At 46.2% G+C, this 14,626-nt stretch overlaps 1 protein-coding gene across 3 annotated transcripts in view; it reads left to right on the plus strand.

Moving 5' to 3' along the window:
- PLXNA4 (plexin A4) overlaps window positions 1-14,626 on the plus strand; it is a 454,779-nt gene that overhangs the window by 53,818 nt on the left and 386,335 nt on the right. The gene's annotated exons all lie outside the window — the stretch shown is intronic.

Consider the following 14,626-nt stretch of genomic DNA (forward strand, 5'->3'; position numbering starts at 1 on the left):
GCTAAACTAGACAAATCGGATCGGAGGGAAAACCAGCTCCTGACCACTTGTGGGCATTAGAGTTCCTGCGGTACTCTTTAATGAGAAATATTTCATCTTGCAGTGCTTTGGTCAGATCCTAGTATCTGTAATTACCTTCTGTGCTGGCCGGCCCGTGGTGTTCCCTGTGCTTCCATACCACGTTGGTAAGCGTTGCCACAGCTTTAGTATACTCCAGGGTGCCTGGTGGGCTTCGTTGGCAGAGAGAGCTCCTATGTACGATGGGAAGCGCTTCAAACAAAACCCGTGGCTGAAAGTCAGTCGGCACCCCTGTGAAATTTTAGGGATTGTTTTCAGGAGATACAAAAGCCTCTCTTGAGTTTAACAAATGTCTGTTTTGTCTCTCTACAAACAGCGCAGTAAACCATCGGGAATGGGAGTTATTCCTGGGTATGTGCTTCCTACAAACCACTTTGCTGTAAAACAGCCAGGTGCCAAAATCCACTGGCTTTTTTTTTTTTTCCTTTGCACACTCTCTCATTACATGCTTAGGTCTTCACTCCAGTGGCAGGAGAAAGCTAGAGATGTACCCATGGAGATGCTTTGCATGGGTTTGTATGCTTATTTTGGATTTTTTTTCTAGTGTATCTGGCCAAATTATGTGCCACTAATACCTGTCATTACTGAGGGACCGTGGCAGTATGCAGTATTCCTTGTATTCCTTCCCTAGGCATTTAATTTATGGGTCATTGTTTTTGTGCAGATAGTTTCCGGTCAAAGAAATACAACTTACCTGCAATTATTCTGTGTGTAAGATGCAGGTGTAAAGGGTGATTTGAGTTTACAAATGTCAACTTGGGAACAGCCCTAGGAATTGCACTTCTAACGAAACAAAGCTCTTTGTCCATTTTGAAATGTTTATTTGTAGTAATTTACATTTATCTGAAACTTCTCCGTAAGAAATAATTTTTTTATTCCATCAAAATATTTCTCTCAAAGCCTTTTCTATGCTAAATTCCTTGCAGAGAAAGAAATTTGGCTTAAACAATTCTTTCACTCTTTGGCCTGTATTTCATTTTTCATAAAATCCCATCAGTTTGAGGTCTTTGAACGGCTTTTTAGATTTGGACTGCCATTCGGGGTGAAGGTTTTCATTCAGATCAGACAGCTCTGAAATCTGGCCAGCACTTCCCACCAGGTAGCACGTCTATTTAGTAGAAAAGTCTCAGTATTGACGAGTTTCATGAACCACCCTCCTGATTACCCCGAACCCTCAAGACCCTGCTTTCTTTGGATCCAGAGACAAAACCCCATGGGGAGATTTTTAGATCTGAGAGCTCGGATTTGCAATTCTCATTTTGGCCCATCTCACAGTTGCGTTGAGGAAGGCTGGCTTTCTCACACCGATAATTGGATTGAAAAGTACAGGCAAGTCTGAGCTCCTGCAGGTTTCTGGCTGTGTGGCTACCCTGTCCCATCAGCCGGCTGGCAGCTCTCCGGTTGGATGCTACAGTGCTGTTTACAGCTGTTGAAGGAGTCAGCCTGTGCCTTGGAGAAGATGCACCTTGGTCTACCGTAGTGTCAGGACTGCTTCAGTAAGGTCACCCTGGAGGACACCCAAACCTGCCGTTCTGTTATCATTGCCGATTGCTGTGATGGTTCCTCTTGCTACAGTCGTTGCCCCCCTCACGTGTGGGGTGAGATCCCTTACCAGAGCAGGGTTCATCCCGTTTTGCAGCTGAATCCTGGTGGGGCTGGCAGCGTGTCAGGTCCTTCCACAAAGCTGGATTGCTCTCAAGTGCTCCGAGTGGGCAAGAGAGGGATGAAATGGGAATCTTTCATGAAAAAAAAAAAAAGCAAAGTAAAAGGGTACATGAGATGGGCAGAGACCCACAGATGATAGAGCTCTGGGTGGGTTGGTGATACCATGATGTACCCACATGGAGAGGAGTATCTTCCTTTTCTCCTCTGATATCTCACCTCTCATCCAAGGAGCTGGAGCTAATGAGAGAGCCCTGGGTTTGCCACGCACAGATTTGCAGTCTCGTGATATCTGCAGGCAAAGACAGAGATCCTCACTGTTTCCCCAAGCGAGGGGGTTTCTAAATATGCACAAGACTAAAAACCTTGCTAGGTTTTGATATTTCCTGGAGGATATTCTGCTGCTGACAGCTCTGTGTGAATGTCAGCAGGGAAACTCTGCTTCCTTCTCCTTCCCTCTGCTGCTTTGAAAGAATCGGGGGGTTTTTTAATTTTATTTTTTTTCCCCAACTGCTTGGCAAGTGGACTTGACTGCTCTGAAAACATGCTGTAGAGGCTTTGGCTCCTGCTGGGAAGCTGGTTCCTGCAAGAGGGGCTTGTTCGCCCTGGCCTCTCCTCACAGCTTCCTAAATCAGCGGGAGTCCAAGTGCTTCACTCACTTGTGATGGAGCGATACCACTTCCCATCTGTATTTGACGTCTGTGAAGGCTGCAGTTGTCTGTGTCCTACATTGATATACAGTCCTTCTTTGAGAGGTCATTGCCAGCTTAGATGCCTGAAGAGTAGTTCAGTTTTCTGGCTGGAGCATTTGGAAAGCTGTGATTTTGGTAGCTGTGGTGTACTTGGCAATTGATGCTCATGTTGGGTGTAGGTGGCACCCTGAAAGGGGGTGGTGATGGGAATCTATGTGGGCATTGGGTAGTGACACTCATTTGTCCTGTAAAAGTCTTTGGCTGGTGATACTGGAATCCAACATGACGTGAAAGTGTTGGGTGGTTGGATACTACCTCCATGGGTGAAATCAAAGATGCAGGACTTGTGCATCCCAGTCGTAGGCTGCTGTGCTGTCTCTCTTCCCATGCTGCTCCGAAGCCTTGCAGCTGGGTGGGCATCTTTCTGTTGTGTTTCACCTTTCACCAGATAGAGGTCAAATGAGGCGGGAAGCAGGTTCCTCTGTGCATCTGTTCATCCCAGAGCTGCAGTCAGCTGGGAGAATCTGGCTGAACAGCAGGGCTGCCATCCAGAGGGACCTAGACAGGATGGAGCAGTGGGGTTGGCAAGAACTCATTTAAGAAGTGTAAAGTCCTGGAAAACTGGAAGCACTTGGAAAAGAGTGACCTCTTGCAACGATTCAGGCTGAGTTCTGCCTGGCTGGGGAGCAGCCCTTCTGAAAAGGACCTGGTAGATAGCAAGTTGCACGTGAGCCATCAGTGTGCCTATGCAGCAAAAGAGGCCAACGACATCCTCAGCTTTACCAATAGGGGCACTGCTGGTAGATTGAGGGGAAGGTGATAATCTTGAACTCAATTGCTAGACCATATCCAGATACTGTGCCCAGTTTTAGGCCCCTCAGTACAAAAAAAAGGTGTTGATCAACCAGAGCAAGTTCAGGAGAGGGTGAAGAGATTGGCCAGGAGCCGGAGAACCTGCCTGAGAGGAGAGGATGAGAGAAATTAGTTTGTTCAGGCTGGGGAAGAGAAAACTTGGAGGGACTTAACAGCAGCATTCTCATGCCAACAAGGAGGTTATTGAGAAGATGGAGACAGGCTCCTCACATTGGTGAGTGGTAGGAGGATGTGAGACAGCAGGCATAAGTTGACATGAGTTGACACTTCCAGCTGGATATAAAGGAAAAGCCTTTTCCCATGAGGACAGACAAGCATTGAAGCAGGTTGCCCATGGATGTTGTACAGTCTCCATTCCTGGAGTTTTTCAAGGCCTGAATGGACAAAACAGTCTGGTCTAATCTCATAGCTGACCCTGCTTTGAACAGGAGTTTGGACTAGAGACCTCCTGAGGTCCCTTCCAGCCTAGGTTACCCTGTGATCCATCCTCTGCTGCAAAACCCCAGGCCCTAAACCACATCAGAAGTCCTGTATCCAAGCTCTGCTGCTGAACTGGTGCAGCTGACACTTGTTTTGAATACCCACTAATTGCTCCGTCACTGCAGGAGGGTGCTTGGCCTCTCACACCCCTCATTTCCATTGCTTTGGGACTTCCAGCTACAACTTGTCAGCGTGGCACACCGCAGTTAGCTCGTTGCAGTATCTAACTGCAGTAGGAAAACTCCCTTTTTTTTCTGCTAGGAAGGTCGCTGTTCCCAGCAAGAGTTAGAGCCTGCTTTTTGGCAGAGAGCAATTAATTTTCTGTGTCTCTCCCTCAAGTAGCCCTCTTTGCTTTCTGACTACTCAGCAATCTCCGTGCTGGTGTGCAAGGTTTGGCTGAGCTGTGCTTTTGCTGGGTGCCTCACGTACATGCATTGAGTGCTGCTCTTTTTTTTTTTTTTTTTTTTTTTGGAGATTCTGGTTTAACAGTGCCTCAGAGTCTTGTCAGAGTTGGGATCTTGTGATCGTGCAACGAGATTTGCAAGTGACTGTCTAATCCCTCCAGATTCCGCATCGGTGGTGCTGCACCGCGCATTTTTCTTTCCCATTCCAGGAGAAATAATGGGCTCCGGTGGACCCACTGCAGCAGGGAAGGCAGCAGGTTGTACCGTTATCTCTTCAAACTCTTCCTTTAAGAAGCTGCAGTTTGAATTTGACAGGTTTCCAGTCCCAAAGCAGCTGAGCTGGATATATCTACAGTGGGCTGAGGATGCGTGCTGTGCAGGCGGGGGGATGTTGGTGACAAAAGCAGACACAAAGGGACAGATAACATGTCCTGCTGCAGGTTACCTTGCTGAAATCCATGGGTCCTGCAGCCCCCCTGGGGTACAGTTTGCAGTGACGCTGGTTGTCACTTGCCTTGTCGTGGCAGGTGATTTTCTGGATGGTGTCAGTAGCTCTGCACAAGACGTGGAGTATCGAGGCTGCAATACCCGGCGTGGCTGTGCTGTTGATGGAAACCATGCAGGGGTGGCATACAAGGGAAAGCAGATACGTCCCTGTGTCCCTCTGGTCTATCTGCTTCTCTTTGTCCCTCTGTTCTCTGAGGAGCACTCTGGATGGGACACTAGGTGATCAGCTTCGGACTTCACCTGCTACTTCTGCTCTCTGGGGTGACAAAGAGAGGCTATTTAACTCCCCATACACTCCATCTAATGCCCGGACGGATGCCCAGCCAAAATGGCTCTTGTCATTCCTTCCTCCTCTCTATCCCCTTCCCTTTTGACTGGGATAATGACTTTTCAGGGAGCCCTTGAAGTGCCTCTTGCATCTGCCTTTGATTTGAATGCCTCTTGCCTGCTGACCCTTCTTATGGGAAGTCGGCTTAAGTGCGGTTCTCCTAATTAGTTTTGCTTTAATTTAATCTTTTGAAATAATTTTATCAAAAAGAGGAAACCTTCTACCCACTCCCTCATTTTATCGGCTTGTTTTCATGCATGGTCTCTGGGTTTATTTCTCTATTTCCCTTGTCTCTAGATAGGACATCATTTGCATATTTGATTAAGCTCCATATGTTATCAGGGAGCCAGTTGAAAGAACAGCAAGTCCCTGATAAGGCACTGTGCATCCATCTCTTCCTTTCACCATCCTCCACTCTATCCCCCTCACCATTCTGCAGCCATATCTGTGCCCAAAATCACCTCTGCAGTCTGTCTCACCTCCTCCTTCTCCCTTTGGCCAGACAACTGATCTCTGGTTCAGCTGCAGAGAGGCGTTGATGTAGACATCACGATTTGACAGCTCCTGTCTATAGGAAGGAAGCAGAAAGGGTGCAGAGGATGGGAACTGAGCACTGGTGAAGATGTAAACCATGACAACGAGGTCCAGATTCAGTTCCTTGCTCTCTCTGAAGCCCTTCACAGGATCCCATTGTGCCTACGGGGTACGTGTTGCATGAAACCTGCTTGTTCCCGTTGTTCACTCATTACGTTATCCAAGGCTTTGTTGAGAGTCTCGGCTGGATTATTTGCTGCACGTATTTGCTGCAGTCTGGACACCTTTAGCTCGTCTCCCAAGTGCTAGAAATGATTGCTGTGCAGTGACAACAGAGTAGGGTCAGAGTGGCTGAAAACAGAATAGTCCTGGACGAAGAATTTTGAAATGTGTTTTAAAATGTGCAGGCATATATGTGTGTGCATGCAACAAATACTGCTTAAAAGTTTAAACTCATGCCTTTCAGGCTTTGTTCTCTGGCTATTGCTCTGTGAAAACAATTTGCCTTAAATAGTTTCCCCAGCCCACCTCTAGGAAGCCTTTAATTTGAAATAAGTTGTGGATATCCTGGAGGAAACGTAAGAAAATTCTTATTTTAACAGTAATTTTCTCCTCCCCAGTGCTGATGTTAAAGCTAGGGGAGGCTTTGCTCAGTTTGTGACCCATAGCTGGGCATTTCTGGGTGCGATCAGAGGCCCAATTCCTGGCGTGGCGAAGGCAGGGTGGGTTTGTAACGGCAAACAAAAGTAGCGTAATTAGCCATGTTACTGGAGTTGGAGGAGGGACCGCAGCTTGCATAAGGGGGCCTTGGTTATTCAAAAAGAACCTTTCCATCAACTGGCATCCGAAGCATAGGAACAAGAGGTTTGATTTATGAGCCAGCTCTTAATTAAAAGGCGAAAACAAATGTGCCTTCCTTCGTTAGGATAAGCAACTTTTGGCTTGAGCTAATTTGAAGAAGCTCTCTCCACCTCTCCCTTGCACGCACCCAGACTCCCCGGTGTGCAGCAGCCCCTCAGCATCGGCGTGGTGGTTGTGAACCCCTGTTAGGGGGCTTTAATGTCATCTGCATATCCACTGCTTATGAATGCTGCTGGTGGTGTTTGTGAAGCCAAGAGAAGGCAAGCAGAAATAAAATCCCCCCTGCTCCTCTCCAACTTGATTTCTTCCCCCTTTGCGCTTCTTTCATTTTGGTTTAACGACTTTGGCTTGCTATGCTTCATCATCTCTCTCTCATTTCATCTTGGTAGCAGCATGGTTTGAGAGCAATCAAGCTTTGATGGATTGCTGGTTGTTAGACTCATGTGTGTGAAGCTTGGGGGGAAGCATGAGAGAGTTGTGCTGGTTTTTGTAGACCCTAACCCATATGGTGTCTGCGGGAGTGAAGACATGTGTTGCTATGCAGGATTCAGGGATCTGTTCCCGCTTGGTCTGATACTTGTTTGGGGTTTTTTGTTGTTTTATTTCCTCCAAAACCCTGTCAGTAGCCTTTCACCTCTCCTAAATGAAACCATACGGAAGAGCTGCAGGTCCTTGGCTCTTTCTGAAATTAGAAAAGCAATCATTGCTGGGTGAGGGGTAGAAATATGGACTGAAGGCTAGACCAGGACAGTTTATCAAGGCTGTGACTCCAAAGTCCCCCTGGGATGCTGTGCCCAGGGTGACCAGAAAGCTTAGCTGTGATAGCAGCAGCTAACCCTATAGATTCGACTGTAACCTGAGAGTGTCAAATCTAGGTTAATGTCAGTAATGCCTTTTTCATGAACTTGACTCCCTCATTGCTTGGCTTTCTTTGTCCTCGCCAGTTTTCTACCAGCTATGACTCCAAGGATGATTGAGTTGAGTTGGAGTGGTACTTCAATGCAAGACCCCAAAAGGAAATAGATGTGCTAGCTGGGTTGGCATCTCTACTTGACTAGAGACAGCAGGACTGTGTTAACAGAGATATCTCTTCCATGGGCCACGTCCCATAGAAGATCACTCCTGGTAAGAGTTGTTCGTATATGTCAGCAGCAGTGAGTCAAGTATGCGCCAATGCCTCCAAGCGGGGATCCCCCTTGGTGCAGTGAGCCTGGAACTGTGTGTTGGAAATAAGTTGAGCACTCCCAGGCTCCAATGGGAGATGGGTTGGGACCCTGGGGGTGCCAAGAGAACCAAAGTCTAGAGAGAAAAGTTGGGACCCAGTCGTCTGTGGGTTTCAGCTCTGGTTACACTCGGTTGTGCTGAACGTGTTCTGCTGATGATTCACAGGGTTGGGTCACTTAGGAGTTCATGTTTTCTTATCCAAAGGGACTTTGGTGGGTTTTGGAAGCTTTGCTGATGGTTGTTTTTCTAGCTGATGTGATATATTGGCAAAGGACCCCAGCACACTGTTGTATCTGTGGCATCCTGGAAATGCAAACCGCTGTTTCTACTGCCAGCCGTGCTGGTATCCCACCCTGCTGGGATGCTCATGGCTGTGGTCTGGAGTCATCTTTCCTTTTGACTTCTTGTAACTTTTTTTTTTTTTAAAAAAAACGAGGCTGGCAATAAATTCCAGCGGTGTCAGGGAAAAGGTTATCTCTGAGACTGGCGGAGACCTCGTCGTATTAATTTTTCAGAACTGTTCTGATGAAATCTAATTAAACATAGCGACTGGCACTGTGCAAATCTCCCTGTGTTTGCCTCATTTGTCATATGGTTGATTAAGGCTGGGTTATCGGGGGGGAGTTTATGACTTGTGATATCTGCTGGGGTGGATGTGGTTTCGCACACTACAGGCACTTTGATCTTTTCCCCACTGCTTACAAGTTTCTGTGGGTTTCTCTTGGATTTCATACGCAATCGATTTATCTCCTTGGGGACTAAGGGAACACATTGATGATAGAGTTAACCTGAGCGATAAGGACATGTCGTGCATGCTAATGCATTTCTCCTGCCCTTCAGACAGCATCTCTGTGTTGGCAAGTAGTAGGACCTTGGCATCCTGTTAGGTTTGAGTATTTGTCTATCTGTTACAACAAGAATAAGTCATTTTGTTGTTTTCTCACAGAATGGGGAAAATTTTTACAAAAATATTAAATAAATAAAAGACCTGTGCCAAATTGAAACTGATTGCTTCTCCCCCCTCTTTTTCAATAAAACAAACCTCCAAAGGTCTGAAAGTTTTATTGTCTATGAAACAACCATTTACAGTTATTTGACCTCCTCACCTCCCCTTTTCTCTCTCTTTTTTTTTTTTTAATTAGTTCTCTTCCTACAGGTATTTCTACTGTGAGAAGGAAAAGTCAAAATCTTTTGATGCTTTCAAGCCCCTTCTCCCCCTTGTGATGATGTAAATTAATTCCCAAAATCCCACCTAAATTCTGAATTTTTAGCTAATTTACTATTCATGCAGAAAAAGAAAACGTTCCCAAATTTGTATCTCTCTCTTTTGCTTGCACGTCTATCTTAGCATGCAATATATGGAGAGGTGCAAGATCTTATGAGACGACTGCACTTAGGCTTTTTGTTAAACTTCTTCTGCCAGGTTAGCATTTTTGTCTGCTGGGAAGCTGGAGAATTGAACTCACCTGGGAGCCCCAGTAGTGAAATAAATTATCATAATATAGTGGGAAAAGAAAAGATTTTAGGATGGCGAGTAGTGCAGGGCTACCTTGGTGTATTACATCTGTTCGTTTAGAGATGTAATATGGCTTTGGGCCGCATGGCTGAGAGATTCTTATTTTGAGGGAAGAGGGCAGCTTGGGCTGGGGGAATGCAGGCAAATGTAACACCTGAAGTCCCAAATGCGTCCTGACGCTAACTCTTAATAGCTATAACAGCCAGTTAAAGCTGAGCATTGATTATTAATTCATAATTTTTAAGCCAGTCTCTCATTTTCAGGGGAATCTGACTTTTTTAGCAGACTGATGGAGCTGCAAAACAGTGATGGGGGGCAAGAGATGGAAAGCCCTGTTGCAATTAGTATTCCAATGCTCTGCTTTTAAAAAATTGTTGACATAATGCATGTATGTGCAGGTGCGGGACCATTCACCAAGGTTTTATAAGCCCTCCTGTGCTAAAAAGGATTTGTCTTTATGGGAACCTGCTAGGGGGGATCTGAGCTCTACCCATCCTGCAAAAGATCTGAGGAGTCCCAGATTATGATGGGGCAATGGTCAGCAGGACCTGAATAACCACAAACTCATTCCACTATCATCTGCCAGTGCTTGAAATCAGCATGGATATTATGTTTGTGGACTTTTCTTGGTGTTTTCCCCCGCTATCCCCCAGGTTTTCATCTTGATCATGCTTTGCAGCCCCTGCCTGTCTCCTGCTCTGTGGTGTAGCCCAGACTACCGCCGTGCTGCTTTCTTCCCTGTGAAGGAAATCTCAGGTGCTTTCCTCTCAAAGCTCACACTGACGCTGTCATGGACGTGCTGCCCTTCTCCTTGCTGCAGACAGCAAGCCCTGCTAGGAAAGATGATGTCACTGGCACTAAATATACACCAGCCATCAGGCCCCTTGTCCGTGCCAGGGATGCTCTGGCAGACTCTGATGTGACTTATTTTCTATGTTTTGTCAATTCTGTCAGTGGCAGGTGATTTCACTAACCGCTCTTTAATTGCTTGCAGAGAGCCTAGCTATTATTTGTTTATTTTCTCTCTCCTGATGGAAACACATGCTGGCCACCTCCTTGCAGTTCCCTCCTCCATCCAAGATGCACAGATCAGCCTTGTCATCCGGCTCCCAAACCCACTTCTGTATTTTTTTAATTTTTTTTTTTTAATAGAGCTGCAAAGTTTGGAATGTGAGTTGAATTGCCAGAAAGTTCAGTTTCAAGGTTTCAGTCTGGTGTGCTGTGGTGGGATTTGGAGGCTCTCAGTTATGTTCCCTGCGTGCCACCAGCTCTCTGGGTGATCTTGGACTCATCTGTCCAATCTTCCTATTTCTCCCGCTGTAAAAGAAGGAGCAGGGAGTGGGAAGAGGATGTTTGGGAAAGGACTGGGTTCCTCCTTGAATGCTGTCTGGACTGGGGATGGGGTCATGGCAAGGTTTGCCCCAAATATGTTTGCTGGGATGGTCAGCGTATGTTGCTCCCGGATCTTCCTCACATCTGCTGCATCTTGTGGACAGTGTATGACCCCATTTCTTCTGCTGTCCTGTTATCTGGTTCCCTTCCTCCGATAGCTACCTTGCCTACTGTCCTTTAGGACATTTAGGACCTTGCCCTTTAGGGTATTTCAGATTTTCCTCTTCCATCTCCATCATTCCTTACCCATAAGTAGCTTCCTTCAAACCTCCACAGTTTTGTCACTGCTGGCTGGCCCTTTCGCCTTGTTCATCTTGGATGTCCTTCTATGGTTTGATCTGAGCATCAGACTAAAACATAAGAAACCCGAGTTCAGCTTCCTGCTCTGCTACTGACTTTTATGGACCCACCTTTTGGAGGGTGGGGATTCATCTCATTAAGCATAGATATCTCCATCCACAGGAGGTATTGTTGACTCCCTTTCTAGTCCAGTGAGAGAAATCGAACCTTTTAGGAGGCATTTCATCCTGCAGGAGGCTGAAATTGCCTATTTTAGGTCAGATGAATTCTGTCCTAAAAATGTCTCTCTCTCTCCATTAACAATCAAGGGAGCTGAGGGCAACTTGTCCAGATGCAAACACCCCTTCTATCTCCATTCCCTGTCTGTAAGTGACAGTAATGGTGTTTCCCTGCTTTGTCAGGGGTCTCGTGAACAATTAGTGGTTGCAAAATGCTCCAACATTATGATAATAGAAAAGCTCGGTGCAGGGTTATCTTATACGTGATTTTCCTGCTGGAATTTGATTAACACGCTCAGATGGGGCCATTTCTTTTGGTCCTCGGTATTGTCTTGTATTTTCTTTATTCTAACACAGGTGACTTATCCAACTTCTTCTATGGAGCTCAGAGGCCCTTACCTGGCCAGGCAGGGGTCCACACACCTGAAGGTTGCAAAGAATATACAGAAGATGGCTTGAGAGTGGGGTCACTGATCTGTAACATCAACTCACGTGGCTTAGGAGACAAGAGGGGCTGCCAGCAGATCCAGCACATGTGCACCCCTAAGTGATTGATTCTTTTTGATGTCGTTCCAAATGCTCCCTAAACCGCTAAAAGCTTGGGGGGAAAAAAAAACTTTAGGCTCATTTAAAAGGGAAAGGGAACCTGCAGAATTTATGGTATCTGCAGTGACCGGGGGCGCTGCCAGCAAATTCAGAATTACGAGTGGATGAGCAGGCTGGTCTCTCGTTGGGATCACACATCTGACAGTTGCAGTGATCCTGGGGCTGGCTCTGCTGTTATTCTGGTAAATTCTGCTGCTGCACATGGGCAGGGCATCATGTCACCATGCACCAGCACCACATGATGCCCTGGGTGATGGGGGGAGACTCAAGTTATTAGGATGGGATGGATTAAAGAAGAGAGGAAGTATTTAGGCATACCAAGATGCAATCAAGATACTTTCCAAAGTACATAGGTGTACGTTTCCAGTTGCAGGAGGTCCTTATACCCATGAACTTGCAATCAGAAGGACACAAGTAACTAGAGCAGGCAGACACCGAAAGGGGAAAGTGTGGAAGGAGCAAGTTCCTTAGAAGGAACTGAATGAAGTGGAGCAGGTGGTTGATGGGAAAGGCTGGGTCAGATTGGGGCGATATAGAGAACGCGAGGGCATGAAGAGTCAGAAAAAACTCGGTATGACATAATGGCAGAGCAGGAACCCTTGATCTATTCCTGGCTCTGTTGCTGATTGCAGCATGACCTCAGGCAAAATGCTTTCCTCTCTGCATGCCTCCTACGCTCTTCTCTACATAGCCTGCGAGTTCTTCAGGGAATGGACTGTCACTTGCAATGAGCACGTCCCGCACCAAGCGCAGTGGCACTTTGATTTCATCTGGAGGCTTCACAGGCAGCTGAACCGTTAGTTCAAAGCTGGATGTTGTTGGGGTTCAGCTGCTTTTAGATGCAAAATTTCCACTTGCAAGACTACGCTGCAGATGCGAGGGCTGGCTCCTTCCATGTGACACGTGCTTGTGTGTTTGTGCAAGGGCTTTGGCTGACCTCTTTCAACACGCAACTTTTCTCGGACCCCCGTGCATCTCTGATTTCCCCGCCGTGCGGTACGCAGGAATGCTGTGCGTTGGCCTCCCTGCCCCCTCCCAACAGGTTGATCATAAATTAGGTTCTGATGTGGGTATTGAATTTCACTCCAGCTGCTGGAGCTGTGGCACATCTGTGGTCCTCCTGCGGTTAATGGCTTCACAAAAATGAAGCAATAAAGGTTATGATGGCTGTGTTTTAACCTCATGGCCCTCATTCTGTTTGACGGGAGTGTTTCTCGGGAACAGTTAAAAACCCACTGTATGCATTTTAAATATCTCCCAGTGATGGACTATCTTTGAGCAGCTTTTATGAAGTTATTTTGTTTTTGAAATTTAACAAAGCTGAAGCATCTTCCCCCCCCCTTTTTTGTTTTTTCTTCAAGAAAGATGAATTGACTCTCTTTAATATAAACAAATCCATCTCTAAGTTACGCCATGGTTTAACATTTACATATGACAGAGGAGTTAATGCAAAGCAAAAAGGGAAAGGAAAAAAAAAACCCAACCACTTAGCTTGAAATCTTCCAGTGTAAGTCTGTAATGCTCTTCTAAGGGACGCAGGCGTGCATGCGGTGGGGATGATTTGTCTGTAAAGAACAGTTCACAGCTCTGGTCACCAATGAGCCCTTCAAGGGAGAGTGCTTCCACTTTCTCACAAACCTACTGTCTGTTGTGAAAATCCACGATCATGAAAACTGAGATGTGACTTTGGACACTGAGCTTTTACTGCATCAGAAATGCTGGCATTTTCGCAAGCGTGCAGTGAGCATCCATAGAAATAAGCCCATTTCAGGTGTTTTCTCCCAGTCCTCTCCTGATGAATATCAGTTCCTTAAAAAATTGTTTGTTTTTTAAAGGGAAGTGAAGTCTCGGTGCTCCAGACAAGACTATGGTTGTCTCTGCCGGGTGTTGTGGATGATGCCTAACGTGTCACTCAGAGATTCTCCAGCTGTAGGATTTGGCTGCCCAGCAGATCAAATCAATAATGTATTTATCCTCCCAGCTCTGCTGACAGGTATGGAAGTGGTACTGTCCCTGAGTTGCAGAGAGCGCAAAACTATTCAGGCTATGTACTTGGATGCCTAAAGTGGATTTACCTGCAGAAGAGGTAGATACTTAATTTTAAGAAAGTGGTCCAGATCACCTCCTAGCCAGGATGTCCTTGTGTGTATAGTCAGCAGAGTTCAAAGCATCACTTATACCACTCCCTGGAGATAGCTGCCCATCTATTTCCTATGCAAATAACTCAAATGCTTAAGGGGAGAGTCATGAAATGCCCTGCCAGTGCAGACATGCTGCAGGGGTATGTATCTCCATGTGAGATGTCACAGCAGAAAGCCTGAACTTGCACAAGATACACGAGTTGTGGCACAGGACAGTGGTGAACCTCAAGGTCTCTAGGATGGCATCAAGGTCATTCCCTTAACGAGTTGCCCTGCTGCACTTGGGAAAGAAGAGCTTTTCTCTGACCCCGTTTCCACCACAAATTGTGCTTTACCCCTGGTACAGATGTACACAGATCCCACAGTCTTCAAAATTTGCTGATAGTGCTTGAGGTGCCAAATTTTTGCAGAAGGGCAAGTAAGGCATGCTAGCCACCCACTCGGAGAAGGTGAACAATCTCATTTATTTATTTAACTCATTTGCTATTAATCGCAAAGGATGACCCTTGGCTTATCTGTTTTGAAGCGTATTGACTTCCTCTCTACAGGTCTTCTAAGACACTTGCTGCTTAAGCATGCTTGGCATAAATCCCGAGAGGGGGCCTGGGACAGTTTTTAAGGAACATGGGGTCTGGTGTTAGAGCTAATGAGCTTGTTATAGGACATATACTGGTATCTCTAGTGACTATATCCATTGCTACTGTGTCCAGCCTGTCTGCAATTAGGAACAAGGTCTGTGACATTGTGCTTTATACTAAATCTGCAACGAGACAAAAATGTCTGATTTTTCAATGAACATAGAAGAAACTC

The sequence above is a fragment of the Grus americana genome, chromosome 1 (genome assembly GCF_028858705.1).
Source record: "Grus americana isolate bGruAme1 chromosome 1, bGruAme1.mat, whole genome shotgun sequence".
In the NCBI taxonomy this organism is placed as follows: domain Eukaryota; kingdom Metazoa; phylum Chordata; class Aves; order Gruiformes; family Gruidae; genus Grus; species Grus americana.